This window comes from Rutilus rutilus (genome assembly GCF_951802725.1).
Source record: "Rutilus rutilus genome assembly, chromosome: 9".
NCBI classification, from domain to species: Eukaryota; Metazoa; Chordata; class Actinopteri; order Cypriniformes; family Leuciscidae; genus Rutilus; species Rutilus rutilus.
Window position 1 is genome coordinate 30491222 of NC_140223.1, and position 24122 is coordinate 30515343.

General features: G+C 37.6%; 1 protein-coding gene across 2 annotated transcripts in view; it reads right to left on the reverse strand.

Moving 5' to 3' along the window:
• The window catches only part of robo1 (roundabout, axon guidance receptor, homolog 1), a 323165-nt gene that overhangs the window by 274590 nt on the left and 24453 nt on the right, over positions 1-24122 (reverse strand). The window contains exon 1 of one of the 2 annotated variants that reach the window (XM_084418216.1): positions 19545-19623. The exons of the other annotated variant lie outside the window; for it this stretch is intronic. The gene's annotated coding sequence lies outside the window, so the exon portion shown is untranslated. Of the gene's footprint in view, positions 1-19544; positions 19624-24122 lie in introns of those variants that run through there. 2 annotated transcript variants of the gene reach the window in all.

Genomic DNA, 24122 nt, shown 5'->3' on the forward strand with positions numbered 1-24122 from the left:
ATATTAAAGGTGCGATAAAGTAAGCGATTTCTGAGAAACACAGTTTATATTTGAAATCAACCCAAGCAAACTCAACCTCTCTGGATGGATGTGTATGTCTCTTTATCATAGCTGATTTCTTAAAAAAATTGCTTTCCTATTTGAAAAAAAATTGCTTTCCTGTAGCTCAAACAGTAGCGTGTTGGCGCTTGCAACGCCAAGGTCATGGGTTCAATTCCCAGGGAAAGTAAGAACTGAGAACTGATAAGAATGAAAAATGTGTATCTTGAAATGTCACTTTGGATAAAAGCGTTTGCCAAATGCATAAATGTAAAAATAAAGCAAAGATGACAAACGACAAGGAAGATAAAAAAATTTACATATAGTACACAAGACTTCATGCAAGAAGAGTTGGTTGTTCGTCGCCAGCTCCAGACAAACGATGACACTCAAAACTGTCCTGATAGCTAACGTTACAACAACAGCATATCTTGATTACTCACATATGGAGCAGAAACAACACAACCTCACCTTTTGTTTTCAGGCCTTCCCTCTTCGGTCTCTCCAGCGCTGGACAGCTTTTCTAATATTAATGCGGGTCCTAAAGCTCTTGCCTGATTATAATCCTTCTTTTTTTTCTCTTTTGTAATGTCTCTCAGCCATCTCTCTTTCTACAGTCTTTCTTCAAATCTCCCTCTTGCTTACTCTCTCTCTCCTCCCGCATCAAGAGTGGACACACCCCCAACTGCTGATTGGCTAACTCTCTCCTCCCCCATCATGAGTGGACACACCCCCTACTGCTGATTGGCTACAAGTGTATTGTGCTGCTCGATCTACTTTCAACAGCATTTCTCAGAAATCACTTACTGCACCTTTAACTTTGTGCTGCTGAAATATAAAACATTCAGACATGACTATAAAGAAAAAGCTCACAAAAAAAAAAGGAATTTAAACGAAGAATTTACTTTCTTTATTTTCTTCAAAAAAACTGTAAAGGATTTCCCATTAAATTGAATGGGAATCGTTTCAGCTCTAAAATGACAAAAAAGCACCATAAAAGTAGTCTATATGACTGTGTTTTAAGTCTTCTGATGTGATTCAGAAGCTTTACAAGACCTGAATTATAGTGTATGAGTCATATGGACTCCATGATGTTTTTATAGAGCTTTTTTTTTTTGTCCTTTTTGAAAAAAGGAAATTATGCTAAATGTCTCCTTTTGTGTTTCACTGAAGAAAGAAAAGTCATACATGATTGAAAACTCATGAGGGCGTGTAAAAGAGGACAGAATTTTTCAGGACTATTCCAGCATTCACTGTCAGAGTACTTTAACACCCTGAATACCATCATATTCCTAACAGACACTTTTATGCATGTACAGTCTTTGGTTGACTGTCAATTTTGCTTGATTGCCAGAGCCGAACCCCGCACCCTAAATCCTAAGGGAAATGTCACAGTGAACGTCAGCTCAGCCCCGACAATTAAACATATCGTACATACACCGTAATTACCACAGATAGACTGATTCGCTAATCTCCTCAAATGAATTCGCCGGATTATTCACAAATAAATGACATCGCACTATCGGTATCAGTAAGCAGTATCACACAAGCTTAATTAAAGCTAATGCATTTTAATAACACCAGATATTTAGATTACACCTCCCATAAGCCTCAGCTAATTAGAAAGCTGGTGTACAGTTGACAAACATACAATTATTTTAGCAGATGTAGACTAATAGAGAACAGAACAGTTTTGGTTATATTTACTTTGCTTTTTGGCTTCAAAAACGGCGATATCCTTGTTTTAAAACCTCATTCAGGCAGCTTGCAAACAGCTTGAAACATCTAAACAGCCCTTTTCTAAATTAAACACTCTCTATCAGATCAAGTGTTGCATCCTCATTAAAAGCACCTGAGAGAGGAAGAGTGTACTTGCCATTCTAGTCTCCCACGTAATCGTTCCTGACGAGCAATAATACAAAGGAAAACAACAGCCTGATTTGCATATCTGCGTTTATAAACAAAGCCCGCAGTCACACCTGAACTCTCGCAATATTTCGCTCCAAGGGCAACATTAACTTTCCGCTGGTGTACACTGATGGTAAATTATCATAAATTGGCTTATTAGTTGCAGGTTATTGAGCCAAGATAGTGAGTAGCTCGCCGCATTTGTGTGGAAAATGAATCACGTCACGTCGCTTTCGAGATCCAAAGATTAATCAGATGAGACCGCCCGTGGAAGTGACCGCTTTTTTTGAGAAGACCACGGAAAACTTGGAGTAAACCGAAAAGCGAGGAGTCAAGAGGGCAGATTTCAAGTCATTCTCTATGCATATTCAACTTATTTGTATGAAATCCTGGTGTGGTTTTTAGAAATAGATTTCAAGGCGCTTCTGATATTAATAAGAGTTGTATGAGGTTGCACTGCAAGGTTTGGGTCACAGAGCAGGTCCAAGAAAACCAGATTAGTATGGAAGAAGAGATCTGGGAGCAAGGGTCAAGGATATTTGAGCCTACACATGCACCTTTTCCCTCTTTTTGAGATCATTGTACATAATTCATGTAGAGAGAGTCTACTGTAGGTGGCTTGGAATAAAAAACTGCAGATGAAGTGTGAATAGCATTTCAAGACAACTGATACAAAATGTCTATGGATTTAAACCATGATCTGAATCAGAAAAGGGGCTTGAAAAAAGAAATGAATAGTTCACAAAATTATGTCATAAGTTCTTCACCCACGAGTCATTCCACACCTTTCTTTCTTCCGTAGAACACAAAATCAGATGGAATACACTCTTAAAAATAAAGGTTTGATGCCATAGAAGAACCATTTTTGTACCCCAAAAAAACTTTTCAGTGAACAGTACTTAAAAGAACCATTTTCTTCTTAGTGTGAAGAACATTTCAATGATCTAAAGAACCCTTTGTGCAATGGTTCTAAATATTTCAGGTTCTAAATGAGGGGCTTTAGCACTGGGTAGTTAAAGGGACTCAGTTTACATCATTTAACCCCTAAAATACATGAATGTTTTGCCAATCATTATTACACGGATGGATCTCTACCAGTCACGATAATATAAAACTCTCCTGATATTAGAGTAATAATTACAGAAGAATAAAATAAAGCATATTTTGTTACCTCTTGGAGCTTGTAAGGGTTCAGTTTGAGCAGATGTTTATACCATCATCACTGTCCTCGTCAGAGCTCATTTTCCAGTACATTCAGCATCTGGCTCATATTTTTCTTCATCAGATCCACCATCAAGTGACAGTGACACTAATATTTGATCGCGCACAGTACTTTTTTCTGCAGTAAATCACTGAGTCATTTCAAGTTTTGCTGATGATACTTCCTATTCTTTTGTTTTTTGCCTGCGGTAACTATGAGTGAAACGTCACTTCATCATTGTGTTTCAGACATTGTCACCTTGTGGAATAAAGGTGAATTGCACTTATTCAGTCATCAAAGATTAAATTGTTGTTCTGCAGAAAAAAAAATACTTGCACAGTTACACACCTCGGGTCGTTAGCGACCCTATACAATTTTTACAAAAAATGAATAGGAAAACAGACATGCATTTAATAATTTTGTTATTTTTTTCTTGTTATATTGTTTATAATGAATTGATTGAGGAATACTAAAAAGGTTGATGTATAACTTAAAAAAATAAGTGAGGAGGAGGGTAGTGAATGACGTCCCGGGTCACTAAAGACCCGAGGTATGCGTTTAAGGGTTAAACACGGCATCAACGCCAACAACTCCGTAGCATAAAGGTTGAGAAGTGCCTAGACTTCGGTGTTGACCCACGTATCGCAGTTTTCCATGGCCGTGTAGTTAGTCAATGGAGTAAGAATATGCAAACTGTGTGTTTGCACAGCGTTTTAAAAACGTTTCGTATGGTATGCATTCGGGCAATCAACATACACTTACGTCACTAGTAGTCACTATTGTGCTGGGTTTGACCCTACTCTGAAGTAGGAGATAATTTAGTCCCCCAAAAGGCGCTCCTAGAACTAAAATTATTCCCAGTTTCTGCAGTGCGAGCACGCCAAACACAGGTACTTCCACCAATAGTTATAGGAACTGTGAAAACGTTCTTCTGGTGCGAAAGCCCCTATGGAACCATCAATGATAATAAAGAACCTTTATTTTTAAGAGTGTACTTGTCATAAGCAAACAAGAGTATGTTTACAAGTTAAATTCTGATCTGTTCCTTGTATAAAGATATTGTATTGCTTCAGAAGACTTAAAACTATAACGTATGAGATGTGTTTTGTTTGTCTCTTTTCTGCTTTTTTGGTCCCTTTTCTGCACACAGTATACTTTCGTGTGTGAAAAACAGCCTGCAACATTCTCCAAGAAGAAAGAAGGTATGGGTTGGAATAAATAACAGAACATTCTTTTCATTTAAGCTTTGGTTGAAACAAATGTTTTCGCACTGTGGTTTTCAATCAATAAATTTGTGACTTAAATTCCCATTTAAAAAAATCAATTTTGATCTCCTTTTGTGTTCTCAATTCATTTCTCAGCACGGATTTCTCATAAACCGGATCCCATTCCCAAATATTCACCGTTTTGCTGGTGTAGTTGCTTTAACAATAAAAAAAAGACAATGAACATCACATATACTACATGGATGCATCAAATGTTTGAATAAGACCTTAATGAACCACTCATCAGAATACAAAATCAAATATATAGATATCTTCAGGAAACTTTGTTATGACGTATTTCCAAATGCAACCTTAGAGGGTCACATTGAATTGATACAAAATGAATGAAACAATCAATTTGAAACACGATTAAAAACGCCACCACAGATCAATGCACCTCGATTTCCTATATACAAGACACACTGCAAACTGCAAGACTTTTGTTATTGCTGCTGTTGTTAATATTATTATAGAGTTCTTTCAGACAGTCAAAAACTGTTCAATGAAAACCAACAAAAAGTAACCAAACAAACATCTTCAATCTCCATCTGCAATACAAACCAGGACATGTACGTTTTCATGTGACAATTTATTTCTCCAATGACATGAGCAAAAAAACATATCAATATAAAAGATATGGAATGAAATGACCCATAGTATTACAGATATACATTGTATGACCTCTGCCCCCTTCATTCTTCACATCTCTCCTTACGTCCAGTTCTCAATGAGTGCATTTGACGTGTCCAGAGGCGAGCGTCCTGCTTAATGTTCCACCAGGTTATTTCTCTTTTGCTTTCCATTACTAAGACACATCAGCAACCCAACTCTTTCCTCAACAAGCCGCCACACACACACTCACATTTCTGTCTCCTGCAGTTTGATATAGATAGATATCCCTCCCCGTTGAGTCTGAATCTACATTAGGTCATTTCAATAAGTGGAGAAGCCCCAAGGCATTGGTCAGGAGCTGGGGTGGAGGCAGGCCTCCATCCGTCTTAGTTTGACTCTGACTCGCTGACACGTGGGCAGACGGATGGGGGTCCGGTGTAGCCAATCTCAGTTGTGTTTGTTATAATACTACATTAAGGGGCCTAATAGAGCATGGCAGGAAATATTGCAAGCATCACAGGAGGCGGAGGGCTTTGCTAAAGTATGTTGTGGATGAAAGGAATCTTTTTGTTGTAAAGAACCTGGGGGAGGGAGGGACGTCAGTAATGGCTTCAAGGTGAATGCTGACCTTGGGCGTCTATGGCGGGACACTTCCTTTGGAAAACTGGTTAAGGGTGTGGCTTTTGGGGGCGTGGTTTGGACGAAGGCGCGGCTTCATTTCATACACCACCCATAATTGCATAATGCATGGAAAAATTGCATGGACTTTATGCAAAAACAGTTGTGATCAAGTACCAAAATCGAGCAATGACTGTTTTGATCAACTAGTCAGTGGATGTCAAACAGTGAAAAAAATTAACTATTAAAAATACTTTTTATTTATTGAAATAAAGCTGAAATGAAATGAAATATTACATTTAAAAAGAAAAACTTTACCCTAAAAAACAAACATTGAAAAATGCTGCTTTGGCAACTTACTGAAAATAGGCTGAAGTACTTAAATTACTAAACTATAAAACTAAAATAAATGAAAAATGATAGACCTATGTAAAAAAAAAAAACCTTACACTAAAATATAAAAATCAAAGCTAATTCAAAATAGTAATAAAAAACTATAATAGTATAAACAAACCTAAAATAACACTGATGTCAAATCAAATTCAAATAATAAAATATAAATTACGGTCCATGCCACTCTGGTGGTATATAATAGTTGGTAACACTTTATTTTACAGTGTCCTTGTTACATATGTTACATGTACTTACCATAGTAATAACAGTAAATTATGCATAATTACATGCAACTAACCCTCAACCAAATCCTAATCCTACCCTAACCCTATAGTGAGTACATGTAGTTGCTTAATATTACTCAGTACTTAAATATATATAATTACACTGTAACAATGACATCTTAAAATAAAGTGTAACCTAACAGTTTTATCTGAGGTACAGAGCAGAATTGCTGAAAATCTTATCCCGATCCACTTCGTGAAGGCTCGCATATCTCATTCAAATGCACACATCGCCCAAAACACGGCATGTCGCAATCTGTGACGATAGCCAACGTGTCGTAAAGCATCTTGAGGTGGCGATTTTTGAATTTGTAACACACTTTATGTAAAAATACATACAAATACACATGGGATCACTTTTCAGCAATCACCGAATATGAAATAGATTGTAAAGCTATTTTGTTTGGCATTTACTTTAAAGCTGTTCCTGAAGACCACTGAAGAATTCAATTTTCAATGCCGGCCTGTTGTTGCTGTATTTAATCCAGTTGGAATAAACCTGCCTCTAAGTGGCTTGTAAAAGCAAAGCTATCACTTCACATGTCGGCCAAACAGTCTCTTGGCCAGAATAAGCTACAAACAGGGCCAGACTAAATGTCGCAAGTCAGAAAGTCTGGCAACCAGACACAACTGGACTGTTTACAGAGGTGTCGCTAAAAAACCCAGCGCTGTCTTGAGGCCAGTAGTAAAATAATAGCATCCCTGCCAGAGCCTGCTGGGATATGTTGGGTGATGTACACCGGGGGTAATTAAAGACAAATGGCAGGATGGTCCCATCAACTCACTCTGAGAGGAGAGAGACAGAGGGGGGACATTAAAACCAACCATTAACAAACAGAAATTGACGTCTGTCCAGAACCTCAGGGCAATGAACTATTTGTCAGACAGAGGAACATTCATTATAATGACAAATTTTGAGTAGCAAGTGTCATATGATGTGCCATTAAGTGAGAAAGGCGAAATATTGGAAGTGTCCGGGACACCATCTTTGTGCCTGAGAAAAAGATGGATGGAATAACAATTCCACCCACAATCCTGACCTGACCTTTAACCCAAACCTTTGTTCTTTGTTAGTCTCTGATTTAAACTCGCATGCAAATGGCCTGAGAACAATTTCCAAGTCAATCAGTAACTATTGACACGTCGCATCAATAACCTAAGGACCCATATTCGCTCTGATCTCAATGCATGCTCCTCAATTCATCTTCTCTTGTCTAATGCTTGGTCTTTTACAAAAGCACTAAATCTCATTCTTCTGCATCAAGCTAGTGATCTTTATCTATGACGACGAGACCATTTTCTATTTGACTTTTGAAATGCAATTTATTCCTGAGATGCAAAGCTGATTTTTCAGCATCATTACTCCAGTCTTCATTGTCACATGATCCTTCAGAAATCATTCTAATATGATGATCTGCTGCTCAAGAAACATTTTTTTAGGATTCTTTAATGAATAGAAAGTTTACTTAAAACAGAAATATTTTGTAACATTATAAATGTCTTTACAGTTACTTTTGATTTCTTTAATGCAACCTTGCTGAATAAAAATAAAATGTTTGATCAGAATTTAGCTTTTGACCAATCACGATCAAGCATTTCCCATTAAAACCTTTTCATGAAAACTTTATTGGGGATTCTGTCCCAACATATATGGATGTTTGTGGACTTGCTCTGAGTCCATGCACAAAATTCACATAAATGTTGTTGGTGCATGCAAACATTTCAAATCATTTGCTAGAATATTACAAAAAGGACAATTAAGGACAATTCTATGCAAGTTAATGAAGTACTTCAGTGTGTTACTAATACTGCTGTACCTGTTAAACGCAACAGCTAAATAATGTTCTCTTCTGACTGCTGGCTGTGCTTTAAATATTGCTGACCTTGAAGAAAGGGTTGCATTGACTGGTTTGGATTTGATGGATGACTTACGGGTTTGCACAGTACACCTGTCACATCAAACTCTATTGTCTCAAATAAAACTGTGATTCACTGCCGTGGCCGTGTTAGCATGTGACTGCGCATGTGTGTCTTGAAGAGCTGAAGCATCACTGCGAGTCTAATTTTAAAAACGCCAACCTGGCAGCATGCAGCCTAACAGAGTTTTGATAAGATTTGGGAGCAGAAATTTACATGGAGATCCAATTGGCAGCCAGAGCCTGAACTGAGTCATTGGTGAACAGTAAATGATATCCAACCAAAACATGCAAGTGAGTTATAAAGAAGCAAGTGACCACAAAACCCAGTATGCAATGTTTGAAGGCTTTGTAGAAACTAGTTTCCATGCCAACAAACTGAAAAAAAAAAAAAAATCCCAGAACTAGACCGCTATGTCATTTACACTACAAACTGGCACATTGACTAACCGAAGTGTCTCCTACTGGCAGCGAGGCTGGTTAGGATTTGGAAAACAGTGTTTGTCATTATAATTTGGAGTTAATGTTTGGTGCATTGCTATTATGACAGTTGATTGTTATTGCAGCAGTTAGGAAATTCATGAGCACCAGTTGGCAGAGCTTTTGTGCATTCATTGTGTTCTCCATTAATTATAAGAAAGGCAAAGTTGATGAGCAAATATTTACTCTAAGCCAAAGAGAAAAAGTCTGGCACACAAAAATGTAATGGGGATACATTTGGGTATGGATGGCTGGAAATGATGGGACTGCCAATAATAACCAACTGATATTACTGATAAACCTGTATAAATCAATATTTATACCAATCGAAGTTGTGACTGAATATAATTATAGTATATTTCTGTCACATATGTTAACAGTTAGTTGGAAACGGCTTTGTGAAAAATTCGAATTAAATAATTGGTCCCTTTTCGATTCATTTTTTTAATTTTAATTGGCCACACCCCACAGGAAGTTATACTGGAATGACAGGAAGAGCAATCAATCAATCTATCCATCATTCATCCATCCATCTATCCTGTGTGTCTATCTATCTATCTATCTATCTATCTATCTATCTACCTGTCTGTCTGTCTATCTATCTATCTATCTATCTATCTATCTATCTATCTATCTATCTATCTATCTATCTATCTATCTACCTGTCTGTCTATCTATCTACCTGTCTGTCTATCTATCTACCTGTCTGTCTATCTATCTATCTATCTATCTATCTATCTATCTATCTATCTATCTATCTATCTATCTATCTATCTATCTATCTATCTATGTGAGGCCATTTTAAAGTTTCACACATGGTTTCATCAAGCTAATAAAATGATTTCATCTAGTTAAAAATGAAGGTTGAATTTCTTTGAATTTCCATTATTTTTAATTCTGCTTCTTTACATTCAAACACAGTTCTGCTATCCGAGTTCAAATTCAGGAACTGAATTGGAATTTAAAAGGCACTCTCAATTCGAATGCACACACAACCCTGGTAGAAATGCTGTCTAGCCCTGTTTGACACATGAACTGTGGCGTGAAGCACGAACCAATGCAAGACGGCGCACACATGCACAAAGGAGTTCGCATTCATTTTGCTCTCAGAAATGACACATAGCAGAACAAACAACATATAAGCTGCTCTGCAAGAAGCAGCCATGAGAATTTTTTATTTTTTTTGTAAAACTCTGATTGTGCTGTGAATATGAATTTCACTATTAATTTACAAAAACCGGTGAACAACATCAAATAAATTTGCATTTAAGGAGGGTCCCAATATAGAGACTTGGGGGTGGTCCTGTAAGAAACCACCTAGCAACCACCCAGAACATGCCAGCAACCACATAGGCCTAATTCATTGAAGGGGTCATAACATGAGAAATCACATTTGCCTTGATCTTTTGACATATAAGAGGTTTTTGTACCATTAAAACATCCTGCAAGTTAATAGTTTGAGGGTAGGTTTACATGACAACGATGTGCTAAAAACAGAAACGTTTTTTCTTTGCACAGATCTATGATAGCGGCTGAAAATGCTGTATTATGCATGCCAGAAAAGTAGTTGGCGATGTCACTTTGCACATACGCTTTCTTTTACTACAGTGCATACGAGGCAAACGCACATGCCTATAGACACAAATTACATAATCTATCTTTTTTTGTCCGATTTTCATTCTAAGGGTGTTAATCTTCATAATACTGTATTATTACTTTGTCTCCTGGGTACATTTCATCTTCACAAAGCCAGAAACAGTCACTGTAATACCAATTTTAGAATGTTGTCATCTGATATAAAGTTCCTTTTTACTTCATTTAAGAAAATGTCAAAACCTTTGAAAACAAAGGCTTCGAAAACATATATCATCCTTGAGTCTGTTGTAAAGAACCTTTCATTTTTCACGATGACAATGTTGATTTTTGTAATTCTTATAACCACTTGTGATGATGTCCATATGACCATATGAAGACATCAACGAATCATCGCATCATTGGCCCCGCCCACAGGCATTCAGTCGCTTAACAGCTGACACTTGCACACACCTGATGCGAGTGTCGCATCGCACCAAGAGCAAATAGAACCAGGGTTTGAAATTAACATCGCCAACCCGCCAAGTGCGGGTAAAAATCAACTGTGGCGGGTAACGCTGTCAAATCACTTGCCAATTTGGCAGGTTACTTATTATGTTTACGCACTTTGCTGGGGAAGTTCGTATAAGCCAAATCTGCACAGATTTAGCGCAAATACTCAACTCGTGAGTCATCATGATATATGAAATGCAGCATATTGCACAGAATCTGCGGAACAGCACGCTTGTTCATTTGCATTAAACGTACAATATGTTTTTTTTCGCCGCTAGGGGTCGCTAACCTCTTACAATAACAAAGGCGTAGTTTGATGTCGCAACATTATGGATCTTGTCGTCAACGTCAAGCCGACCGATCTAATAATGTTTATGGATGAGTAAATACATCGATGTTTTTATCATGACTGTGATATGAAGCAGGTCGGGATTGCTAAGAGACAGCTATCAGCTCCACACACGACGCGAGTCCCGTGGATATAAAAGAAATATGGACATTTCATTCTACCGAACTACACGCAAGTGCAGAATTACTACTAACAGGTCAGTTTATAAGACAAATTAAACTTGTGAGGTAACGCAGCGCTGTTTCACTTGGTCTAACATTACACTATCACACTAAACTGCATTTGAATGTTGAAATTTATGTTATTCTATGTGTTAGTTTGTATGAGACTAGCAGTAAGCTAGATCAACATTAGAATAACATACAGATCATATTCTGACATTTTATCATTGTTGAACTATATAACATTGATTAGTTTTATGTAAATGTGCTCACCTGTTTAATAAAGTACATATAGGAGCGGTCGAAGTCTCGGACGTGGAGCTCTCGGCATCTCGAAAACACCGCGCTGATATTGATTCTCGTTTTAGTTCTCCTTTTTTATCCAAAGTCTGCTTGCCATGGTCCATAATGTTTGAACGAAACAACAACAGCGTGCAGATAGACATTACGAACTACACAGTTGTCCACGTCTGTCGCCTTGGTTACTATCAGAGGGCTCTGGTTACTATGGCAGTACAAGCGGAAACCAGGGTGAACGCGGATATGACGACATTGACGGCGACAAAACGGAAATAAAGAAACGGGACGTGTCTTCGAATTAAATTACAAATTTCTCCTGGTTTGAAAGTTGTTGGGAACAGTCGGGATAATGTAAGTACACAACTAAAAAAAATATATAACATAGATATAGTGATTTTTGCTATTTTTAAAGCAAAAAAACGACATATTGTACCTTTAAAGCAATAGCTTTATTTTGTTATTTTCCAACATCCTACATTTTTTTATGTTCTTTGTACTTTGTTCTGTTCACCTAAAACACATTTTTGGTGAAAAGGATGAGGATGAAAGAGGAAGGGAGGAATATATATATATATATATATATATATATATAAGCTGTTACTTACTTAATCCAGTTTATTTTATTATTATTATTTATTTTAAAAAATTTTGCTAGTAGAAGTTCTGAATGGCCAGTAACTTATAAATTGAGTAGCCAAATTGGCCGGTGAGTGAAAAAGTTAATTTCAAACCCTGAATAGAACCATTATAATCACTGATGCTGTCTACACCGGATACAGTATACAGATGTTCAGTTTCTGACATACACACGCATCTTTGTACAGACTTCAGAAGAAGCACAGCGAAACGGAGAGTTCACAAAGAAACGTTTGTTGAAAGATGAACCAGCTAACTGTATTTGATCTGCTTTGTCTGTAAATGTAATGCTTTGTCAGTAAATGATGTTTTTTGGGGGGAAAACCTTTATTAATAGTATAAGTGAACCTCAAGGAACATATTAAAATAATAAAAATGCTTATAATTGCAAATTTCTGTTTGCAATTATAAGCATATTCGCAACATTCAACATCATCACGCACAACTAGTCCGTAACTGCACAGTTCATTGTGCCGAAACTGCATTACAATAATCCCCATTTTTATGGTAAAACTGACATTTTTAATGCCTGACAGAATGAGAGACGTCAGAGTGGCTTCTTTCAATCCGTGCCTGACTGTAGAAAGAGAAAAGCACCTACTGAAGTGACCCCCTTCCCTTCCCCTCCAGAGACCGACATGAGAAGCGCTGGCTGTACTTCACATGGGCCACAGGAAAAGTCCTGACTTAAAAAGCACATTTAAGAACCAGTGAAGATGAAAAACACCCCAATTATCTCCCCAACCCCCCGCTGAGCCCCAAGCTGTTTTATGACATTAAAACCTGCTAAATTATGAAACACCACACGGCTGAGGATACAAATGAAAAAAAAACTAAAAAACGGGGACTTCTTTTTCTGAATCGCTGATGTTTGTAGAGTGTCCGCTGATGCTGTTATGATATTCTCAATGCTTAGTGTGATGACTTTGCAGTCACATCCCTCACGGTGATGCTGTGGGTCTCGCCAAAGGCTACAATAAAATACAAGCGGATAATGACTAGGATATGTCAGCTTAGAGAATTCAAACGATATGTGTTGAATATATTTTATAAACTATTTAACACATAACGAGCATTCGTTAAATTCATTCCTCTGAATTAAATCAATTATTCATTTAATTGCATTGCATTTCATAATGTGACATTCAAAAATGTTAATTTCTACAATGGTTAGCGGTGAGGTTAAAGGAATAATTCACCCAGTAATTACAATTTTGTCATTATTTATTTCCCCAATGTCATTTCAAACATGTAAGCTGCTTTAGAAAGCTCTTTTCTATACAATAACAGTTCAAAGTGACTATGTCTGCTAAAATGTACATTTATGCATTTAGCTTTCAAGGTATGCATTTTATATACATTCATTGGGAATCGAAACCCATGACATTGCTACTGTCATGCTTTACTATTTGAGTATGCTCAAAAAAGGAGTAAATAATCCAAAAAAGTGGGCCGTACGACTTGTGCACTGTCAAATAATAGCTTTCTGTGATTTAAGTTGCTCTCTTCCTCTCTGTCAAAGCTCTGAAATGGACTACTAAAGTAATAAGAGCTACATTTGACTTAATTGATGTTAAGCATCATTAGTTCTCATGTGTCTCGTGACAAGACATCATTATGTCAAACCTGCCTATAATAAACTCTATTTGATTCATGAATTGCAAAGGAAAAGCATGCACTTCTCTTTTTTGTGGTCACTGATTCTATGAACCATCTGGATGGAAAAGATCTACACTCTCATTCAAAAGTTTGGGGTCAGTCAGATTTGTTTTTAAAGAAATATTTTATTGAGCAAGGATGCATTATATTGGTCAAAAGTGACAGTAAAGACTTCCATTATATTTCAAATACAATGCTGTTCTTTGACCTTTTTATTCATCACGGTTCCCACAAAAAAAAAATTAAGAAGCACAACTGGTTTCAACATTGATAATGACAAGAAACGTTTCTTGAGCATCAAATCAGCATATTAGAATGAATTCTAAAGGATCATGTGACACTGAAGACTTGAGTAATGATGCTGATAATATTTCACAATTGTACTATTTGTACTGCATTTTTCATCAGATAAATGCAGCCTTAAGAATAAGAGACTTTAAAAACATTTTAAAAAATCTTACCAACCCCAAATGTTTTAACTGACACATGAGACAGAATAAATATTTTTGGTGAAGTAGTTACTAGGGTCATGGAAAGTAGGAGAATGTGTAGTCATGCATTATTTAACCTGCTCATTTCTCACAATGAACACTGAGGTAACATTCTGTTAGTTTGTTTAAGGTCTTGATAGAATGTGTGGCTCTTCTCTACATCAGGGTGAGGGCTACGACCTGTCAGGTCTTCCCACTAGATTACACACTTACACAAGGGTCACGGAACCCGGTCTCTGACATCTGTCACACACACACACACACACACACACACGGGGCTGCCTGCGGACAGCACTACAAGACAGGAAACAATTCAAGAAAACCTACCCAGAGGACATCTGATCACATCCACATGCGCAACAAATAATCTATCTTCACAATTCCCCAAAGACAGAGAGCGAGCGAAGAGCAGAGAAAGAGAGAGAGAGATGGAGATTTATTAACAGCCATAGGCTATTCAGGTCTGCAGTTGTTCAACGATAAGTCCACTGATAACCAGTCATTTCCTTGGAACAGACTATGCAGTGTGCACCGCTTTTGTGGAACTGCTAAATTTCCATTTCCAATTCTAAATCCTCAGACACTGTACGATATTTAACCCCCACGGTCCAGGGCCAGACTGTATCAGCACGTCCCCATTGGCCAAGCTAAAATCCAATTTCAGTGATAAGCTTCAGATTTGCAGTGAGGGCTGGAGTTGCGTTCCTCTCTGGACTGCGCGCGTTTATCCAAGAAAAGGGCAACAGAAACGGATCGGAAGTGGCAAGGGGCATGGCGGCCGTGTGGCTGTGGATGCGAGCGCAGACAGGTGTTGAACGATGATACAATTCATGTTCACACTCCTTCGCTCAAGAACCACCTCTTGCTTTCCAACCGCTGATCCCCAAACCAGCTACTTATGGGCATAAACCACATGCTATGGACGTGAGATTAACATAAAATTAGCGGTATTCATCCATCAGAGGTTAATTTGGTTTTGTGCACAGAATATGTTTATGCAACGAGTAAATTATTTCTTTATGGACATTGTTAACATAGAAAGAACTGTTGTAACAAAAGTTGATGGCATACAATTATCTATAATTCTCTAGAATTAGCCACATTAGTACACATGAAATGCAACAAATTGCAGTAAAATGGCCTGATTACCTTTTCCAGTACCACATGCAATTACTTTTTACATCTTTTATGTGTATGATTCGATACACATCTTCATCTACATGTGATATCATTTTCAAAATCTTCAGACTAATTTCTTCATTTACTTGGTATTACGCTAAAACTTTAGTCCAATTTGATATTTATTTTCACTACAAAGACAATTGTGATTTTTGACTCCTGTGTCACAAGCTTGCTAGTAAACAGTGCGGAGCAATTGTGTCAGCAAAAACCTTGTAATTTGGCTCTCTAAGCAGACATCTAACTCTGTCAGCAGATGTCTTACATCAGAGCATTTTCACCTGTTTCAACCATTGTATTATGACTTTATTCATACATAGAATCAATACAGAACTTTTTCACCAATGTTACAACTTCTTAAGCTGACAAATCATTTCCGTAAAAGATCCATGATGCTATGTGACCATTTCAACGGTAGGTTCTGTAGTGGTTGACTCTATTCACCATGAAACTCTATTCACATTTTGATTGGTCGTTTCTATGTAACTTCCACAGCCAATCGACTTCACATATCTATTACTACTTCCCTTTATAACCACGACGCATCCAAACAAATACACGAACACTGCATGCTATGCAAATTCTTATTCTAGCCGCCCACCTCCCCAGCACCACCTGCCTAGATCTACTATGGGAGAGTCTCTCTCTCTCTCTCTCTCTCTCTCTCTCTCTCTCTGCAGTATTTATGGAAGTAACCATAAAGTTTACTCTATTCTTCTCACAGTTCACTGGCCACTTTCTTACATGTATTTCGGGAGAAACTGATGAATTCAAGTGCTGTAAATCCGACTGACAGGACTCTCTGAACTGCGGCACAAACAAACATGGCGGCGCCCATCTCACGTTATAGATCAAGAAGAATTTTTTTTTAAAGGTTTTTAAACAACAACACACACTCACTTACACGTATTTGAGAATCGGAATATCAGATAGTTGTTGACATGGTAAGCTAGTTTGTGAATAGTTTGAATAAAAAAGGAAAAACAATATAAAAGCGATACATCTATGATACAATGTTATTTTAGTTGCGGTGTATCACGTGACAAGCGTGACATGTCGCCATGGAAACATTAAGGGGGAACGTTCTAAAATAATGGTCGCCTTGAAAAAACTCATTCTGGAGGGTCAGTTAAAATATTTTAAACTTAGGTGTAAAATAAATTAATAATTTTATTCTGAAAGGATAGGCTACATTAAATTGATCAAAATTTACACTAAAGACTTTTACATTAAGCAAAATGTATGCATTTTGTATGCATTTTAAAGTTTGTTCTTTTGAATTTTCTATTTATTAAAGAAAAAGAAAAAGTACCACAGGTTTACACAAAATAGCAGGACAACTGTTTTCAACACTGATAATAATCAGAAATGTTTCTTGAGAATCAAATCATCATAGAATGATTTCTGAAGGATCATGTGACAGTAATAATGCTGAAAATTCAGCTTTGAACACAGAACAAAATTACATTTTAAAATATATTAAAATAAAATTCATTTTTAATTGTTTGTACAAAACAAAATTCAAGGATAGCTTGTACAGAAACATAGCTGAAATTAACTTATCTTATTCAACATTTACTCAAAATGAAAATGAAAATAAAAATATTTTACAATATTGGCCAATACATTTTCATCAGAGTGGCTATTGCATATATAGCCTTAAGATGTATCTAGAACTAAAGGACCCAGATGAAATCGTTCAATTTTACCGGGGTGTCCACATCCTTTTGGCCGCGTAGTGTATGTCAGATTGCAAAATTATATTTCCAAACACCACCAGCCAAGCAAAGGCTGTTCCGTCACGCATTTCCTGTCAGAACTCCCGCGGACTTACACACAGTAGAAAAAAAAGAAAAAAAGAGATAGAAGAAGAGATGGCAATCTAGCGACTTTGGCTCTGGTCCAGAACTGTCTATCGAGCAACGCTGTCTAGAAATTGGCATGCCAGCGAAGAACTCACTGAGGGGAATCACATGACATTATGGAGGTCACGCATGGGTCCAGCCACCTAAAGAGCCCAGATACAAGCAAGAAATAGAGTATTTTACAGACCACTGGTCCACCTGCTTCCCTCAGAACCCTCAAATTCAGTTTTTAATCGAAACCCATGAGTAATACAATTCATAGGACTTAGAAATAGTCACACTTTACTGGGCTGCCAAAGGACCCCTAGAGAGCCACAAAAAAAAAAAAGGGCACCAAATAGTACTTTATCATCAAATGAAGAGTGTGTTGGAACGCTGAATTTTAAATTACAGCACCTGGCTGCATAACAATGCTAAATGAGATCAAATTGACAGCCCAAATACCTTAGAGACATGTCTTGCGTGGCTCACACATGCACACACATGAAAATGTCATGAGAGGCTTTACAATCACTTTGGTGGCATCTGTTCCCCTTTTCTTTCTTTTTTTCTGAAAGCATGGATTGTTTCATACTCTTACAAAGAAAATGAATGTTGATCTTTGATGAAGATGCTTTTCATTCACTGTGATTAGAAAAGACTTTCAAACTGCAAAGCCCAACGTCTTCTCGTTCTCGCCATCGATTTTAATTTAGGCTTGATTACATATACAATGAACTGTACCAGGTCATGCATTTTTCTAATTTGAAATATTTTCAGCTTTATTGAAAAAACCACAAGGGTTGATTTCTCTTGGGCATAGCGCAGCACAGTACAAAAGACTGTATTACAATCACTGGATTAAACAAACGCGGCACGTTGAGAGAGATGATTAATTCATGGAAGTATTCTCCATTTCATACATTTATGAAGGACGGTACCCGTTAAAAATACATTTATGTATTCCGAGCACACCTGGCTGTTCTTTGAAACTTTCAGCAGGGGACGGCTCTCACTTCAACACAATGAGGACTGTTCTCATGCTCTGTCTGACCCCAAGCCCCTTTTAATAGCTCGAAAATAGGTTGACGTATCAGATTGCGAACTTAAAACTTGATAGGGACAGACTATAAACAAGATTTCAACCTCAAATCAGGCTTTCTCTGATTGAGTTGAACACATGCATGCTTTCAGCACCAGAGTCAGCTCCCTTTTTTATGAGTGCAATGTGCTGTTTGCACAAAAATGTTAATATATTTATATATCCGGTTAACACTCATCATTTTATGATAAGTAACATAATTTATGAGTTACATAATATTTTACTCCCACAGAGACCAAAATTGCATTGAGTTTTCAAATGGATTCAAATTGATTAAAGCCTTTATAAAGCATTTTACACAGTCATTATTCTGAAAAGTCCATGCCTATGGTGAAACTGCAAGCTAAAGCTTCAATAATGTCTGTCTGTTGGGGTTTAATTAGTTTAGAGGAAAGGATGTGAAAAAATTACAGAACATGAGGGTTAAAAGGCTGATCGCCAATAAGCTGTGTGATTGTACGCTGTTTCAGCAGTCCACCCTGTCCATTCTGCTCAATGCAAGTCTAAGCAAAATTCTGATCTCAGGGCCAAAGAGACTGTGTGGTTCACTTTCACCGTAGATGCTATAAGACTTTCAAATAGAATCACAACTGTCTCTGGGTATGTATATCACATTTTACGAGATCAAATTATTGCATGCAATATTTCCCATGACAAAAAAAATCACACTTTTCTTTCAATAAAATGAACTTGTACTCAGAACAGTCTTGAATCCAGCATCAAACCATCAGCATCCTTCTTAAGGCTGGTACATACTTTAAATCCTAACACATTACAGCACTTCACAGGCTTCTATTAAACATTCTTTTTCGCCCAGAATGTCTCTCTGTTGCATCCAATACATGGCCAATAGGAAGTTCGTCCATGCACAAAGCCCTTTGGGCTGAATTGGACACTTTGTATAAAACTTGTTTGGGGAAAATCGCGCAAAATACACGGCATTCTTTCTGTTGGTTGACTGAGAGGCTTCAGTGCACAAAGCTTTAAAACGCAATAATGAAAAGAGAATGTCTTACTCTTACCCACTTTCCTGATCACAGACGATGCTTGATAATTCCAAGAACAGAAGTGCAACTACTCTTCCATCTCTCCAATAAGCCGTGCGTAACTTTCCAAAGGATGGTCAGCAGCTGGGATTTATTTAGATGCGCTGGGAAACAAGGTGAGCTTTAGTTTATGGCAGTTCAGCCACACAGGGGAAAAAAAGAGCCAGTCGAGCACCGGAGTGTACCGGTGGATAGTGTCTTTTTGCCGCGCTCTCACGCGCTGCTGATGCGGTGCGTGTGCGGTAAAGCAGATCTGTCCACGCGCTGTCACTGCGCTCTGCCTCCCCGGGTCCTAAAGCTGAACCGCAGCGCCACTGAACTTTCAGTCATTGCACTGCGAGCATTGCATTATAAAATCCAGAATATGTTTTCATCCTTTTTACTATTAATTTACCCGAAAGTACAAGTGCAATCAATTATAAAGAATTTCAGTGACAGCTCAGTCATAGGCTATAAGATGTAAACTCGAAGCTGTAAAACAATCTAAATAATAATAAAAAAAAAGGATAGTTCGGATTTAAACATCCCAATATAATTAATCAAAATAAGATTCTTATGGCTTTTGGTTCATGCCTCGTCTGCTCTCTGAGGAATATGCGAGTGTCTACTCCAAATTTACCTTAAGGAAAAACGTTGCTGCAATATTGATGACTCATCTTGCACTAGACGGATATGTGTCCAATCAAACGCTCTGCTCCAGCTAATATGAGGTTATTGTTTACAAACTAACGTCGTGTGCCTTACATCCAGGGGATTCCTCCCATTATGGCCTACCGAGCGACAAATATTTAGCAGACAAGACCATCAATTACAGGTGGGCTACCCAGTTTCATCAGTAGGATGTACAACGAACAGTTCGGATAATGAACCAAATGACACAGTAGATGATTTTTTTAAATTCTGATTATTATGAATAACATGTAACAGTTAATTGAACATTGACGAGCTGTCAAGCGATAAGTAAGGGTTACCTAGTCCCAGACTAAAATGTTTGAGCTGTTTTAACTGAAAGCAACATGCACTGACGTATCTTAAAATATGTCCAACGCATTGTTTTGTCTCAAGATGTACATTGGTAATGTTTTTTTTTTTTTTTTTTTTTTTAAGGCACATTTATAAAAGCGACTTATCCTGGTTTAATCTAAGCCCTGACTGTGAAACCAGGCCTATGTGTTTTTGCTGAAGTTAAAGTTGTTTTATTAAGGGTGATTTATTGCTTTTGTAAACAAAGGGTTATAGTTTTTTTTTTTCTTTTTTTTTTTCAGAAAGACAAGTTTTGACTTATGTTATTGTTTATGCAGTTAAATAGGCTATCTGAAATACTGTAGGTGCACCAGCATGTTTGCATTCAGTATTCAAATATATATAAATATATAAAATGCATTAAAGACATCGTTAATATAGTCCAAGTGACTACAGTGGCTCAATCTTAAGTTTATAAAGCGACGAGAATACTTTTTGTGCGCAAAAAGAAAACAAAAATAACGACTTTATTCCACTATTCATTTCCTTCTCTCTGGGCCTCGAGTTTTTTCACGTAGTGTAACTGCGTAGCGCTTCTGTGTTGTACGTCACACACATCACACACATGACCAGCGTCGGCCAATAGTGAGCCTACGTGTGACGTACAACACAGAAGCGCTGCGCTATTACACTACGTGAACTCACTCGAGGCCCAGAGAGAAGGAAATGAATAGTGGAATAAAGTCGTTATTTTTGGGGGGTTTTGCGCACAAAAAGTATTCTCGTCGCTTTATAAACTTAAGATTGAGCTACTGTAGTCACTTGGACTATATTAACGATGTCTTTAATGCATTTTCTGGGCCAGCAAGTTATAATGTCTTAGAAGCCTATGGAGGAGTGATCCAGCACTCAGATTTAATCAAAAATATCTTAATTTGTGTTTCGAAGATTAACGAAGGTCTTACGGGGTTGGAACAACATGAGGGTGAGTAATTACTGACAGAATTTTCATTTTTGGGTGAACTAACCCTTTAAGTCTGCATTAAAATAAAATTCATCCAATTAATTTTCAAAATGTTTCAGTAATTCATTCATTCATTGACCTCGTAATCCATTTATTGAAGTTGTACATTTTCCCCAAAAAGATTCTGATTCAATGAACCACTTTCAAAGCCATTGTAAAATAGCTAAAATTGGCACATGACCTCACATCAGTTGAATTTGACAGAAGTTGCTACATTGCTTGGCAACCGTAAATGCCCTACAGTTCTTCTAGTAAACTATATTATTGTCAAAACATCTTTATCACATTGCTATTGTTAATACACAATACATGTATTTTGCCAGTTAAGTGGGTTTTATTGCCTGAGATGTAAAATTTTCCATATTCTTGCATTGAATATTAGTTACTCCTGAGTGTCAGTAATCATTGTACTATATCAGCTTCAAGATTTGAATTGTGTCTTGTTTGGAACTGTCATGAGTATCAAAATTATTTTATTAATTGGGATTTCTATAATTTTGTATATTAAATAATGTGGTATTTCTCATACATTGAAAGTACAGGTTACCGGTCTAGTGGTCTTTATTTTAGTGTGTTATTTCCAAACTCTTCACTTTTGAGGTGGGTGTGCAGGGTAATTAATCATAGGCGTGGAGATCCGAAATTAGAAGCGTGACTCCTAAATCAAACATGCAATATGAACAGACATTTAAGTTATTAATCTCCATTCAAACACTCACACTTCCACATATCTTTGTCCGCAACATGAAGTTGTTTATTTATCATATGGTCAACCCATTTAAAGACACTTGGCATTTAGGAACACCGACTTGTCATTCATTGGCAGGACCAAGCGATCCACACAGAATTAAACAGACCTTTGTGCTCCAGCCACCCACGCCATACATTTACCAAGGCTGACCGTTGTAGGAGTGGGGTCACGTCCAAAGGGACTGGGAGGGACGCCCGTCGTTTCCAATGCGCTGCCACTCAAGTCATCTGACAATATAGAGAGACACTCCATCCCGTCTAATGTTTGGCGACCCCAAAGGCAGGTCAGTCTGCGAGCAGCGCTCCCTTCGCCTGTGATTAAAACCTTCATCAGAGCTTCAGTTTTGAGTCCCTCACATTAGGCAGCTGTAACTACATTATTGAGTAATTACTTTCAAGGTCTCTGTGTTTTCACGTTGTCAAGCCAAAATGATGGATGAGTGCGAATATCAGTAATACCGTGTCTGAAAAGTGAGATTCTCCTAAGAGATTTGATGAGCCTAATAAAGAGTGCCAGAAAAAACTGAAAAAGTCCCAATAAATAAATAATTCCGGACAAAATAAAATTGAGTCTTGAAATTGATGTGCTGTAAGTGAGTTGTTTCTTCAAGCTTCAGATGACAGTTATTGATGTCGTGTGATTATGAGTGAACAAAAGGTTATTTGGGATGCATAAAAAACTGATTTGCATGCATGTAAACAATTGGAAAATCTGCCAAACAGACTGGCAGAGCAGCGGGCAGGTGTATTAGACAGCAGTTGGTAAACAGTGGTCAAGGGCATTACAATAGCAGTCAGAATGGACTTCCACACACATTTGTTGTTCGTGTTTTTTCTTTTTTTTTCTTGAGGCTTTGAAATGCTCCCTATAGCTATCGAAATCAGAGATCTAAGCAATTGAAATGGATTGCTCAGAGAGAAAGGGTATGTTGTCGCCATGCTGATATTTGCACGGTTTCCCCCGTAGATTATTCAGGGACACAATTCTCATTTCCTGGCCTTTTCTGTAGGGACAAAGTTTCCATCTAAAAACTTCATGTAGTGCAATGCAAAAAAAAAAATAGAAAAGGAAATGATTCTGGCTTCATGCTGTTAGTTAGACAGCTGGTTAGTGGGAGAGGGTGAGACGGATAAGTTCTCACTTCAGATGACTCGATGGGCTTTCATCCGAGAGTGTCCATGGAGATGACACCCAAGTTCTGGATTAACAACAACCTGGACGCAAGATATCCATGTGTTTTGATTCTTAGGTTCCATAATGTAACCTTGTTGAGTCAGTTTAAATATTCAAATTTGGCAAAACATGAAGTCTGAACTATTTTGCAACAATCTTTTTTGAGTTTCCTTTTAGCATAAGGCAACACATGCTGAAGGTTGAAGCTTGGAAGCAAACAGATGGGCCGAGATGAGATGATTTCAATCAAAATACAAGATCTCTTCCATCTGGGCTCTCACGGCACTTTGAAGATAAAGTGTAATGTGACTATGAGAAGCCTTTCTTTCATTTACTGCACTTCTGCCAGCTGGAGAAGGAGACTGTGGTATTAAATGGAAATATTGTCAGATCTGATTTTAAAACTGGGAAATCTTAGACAAATGTGGAACCGCTTGAGAGTTAGACGACAGACCACGGATATTAGCAGGTTGTGCTTTTCGATTCAGACGTCCCAGTTGAATTTGCATCTTGAATGTGAACTTCTCTGCCTCTAGCGCTTTGTATTTCTTTTTTTAATCCCCGTCTAGGTTCTTTTGCTGGAAGGCCCAGACCCTGACATGAAGACGGTCTCATTAAATCTCACATCATGGTGTGAGTTCAA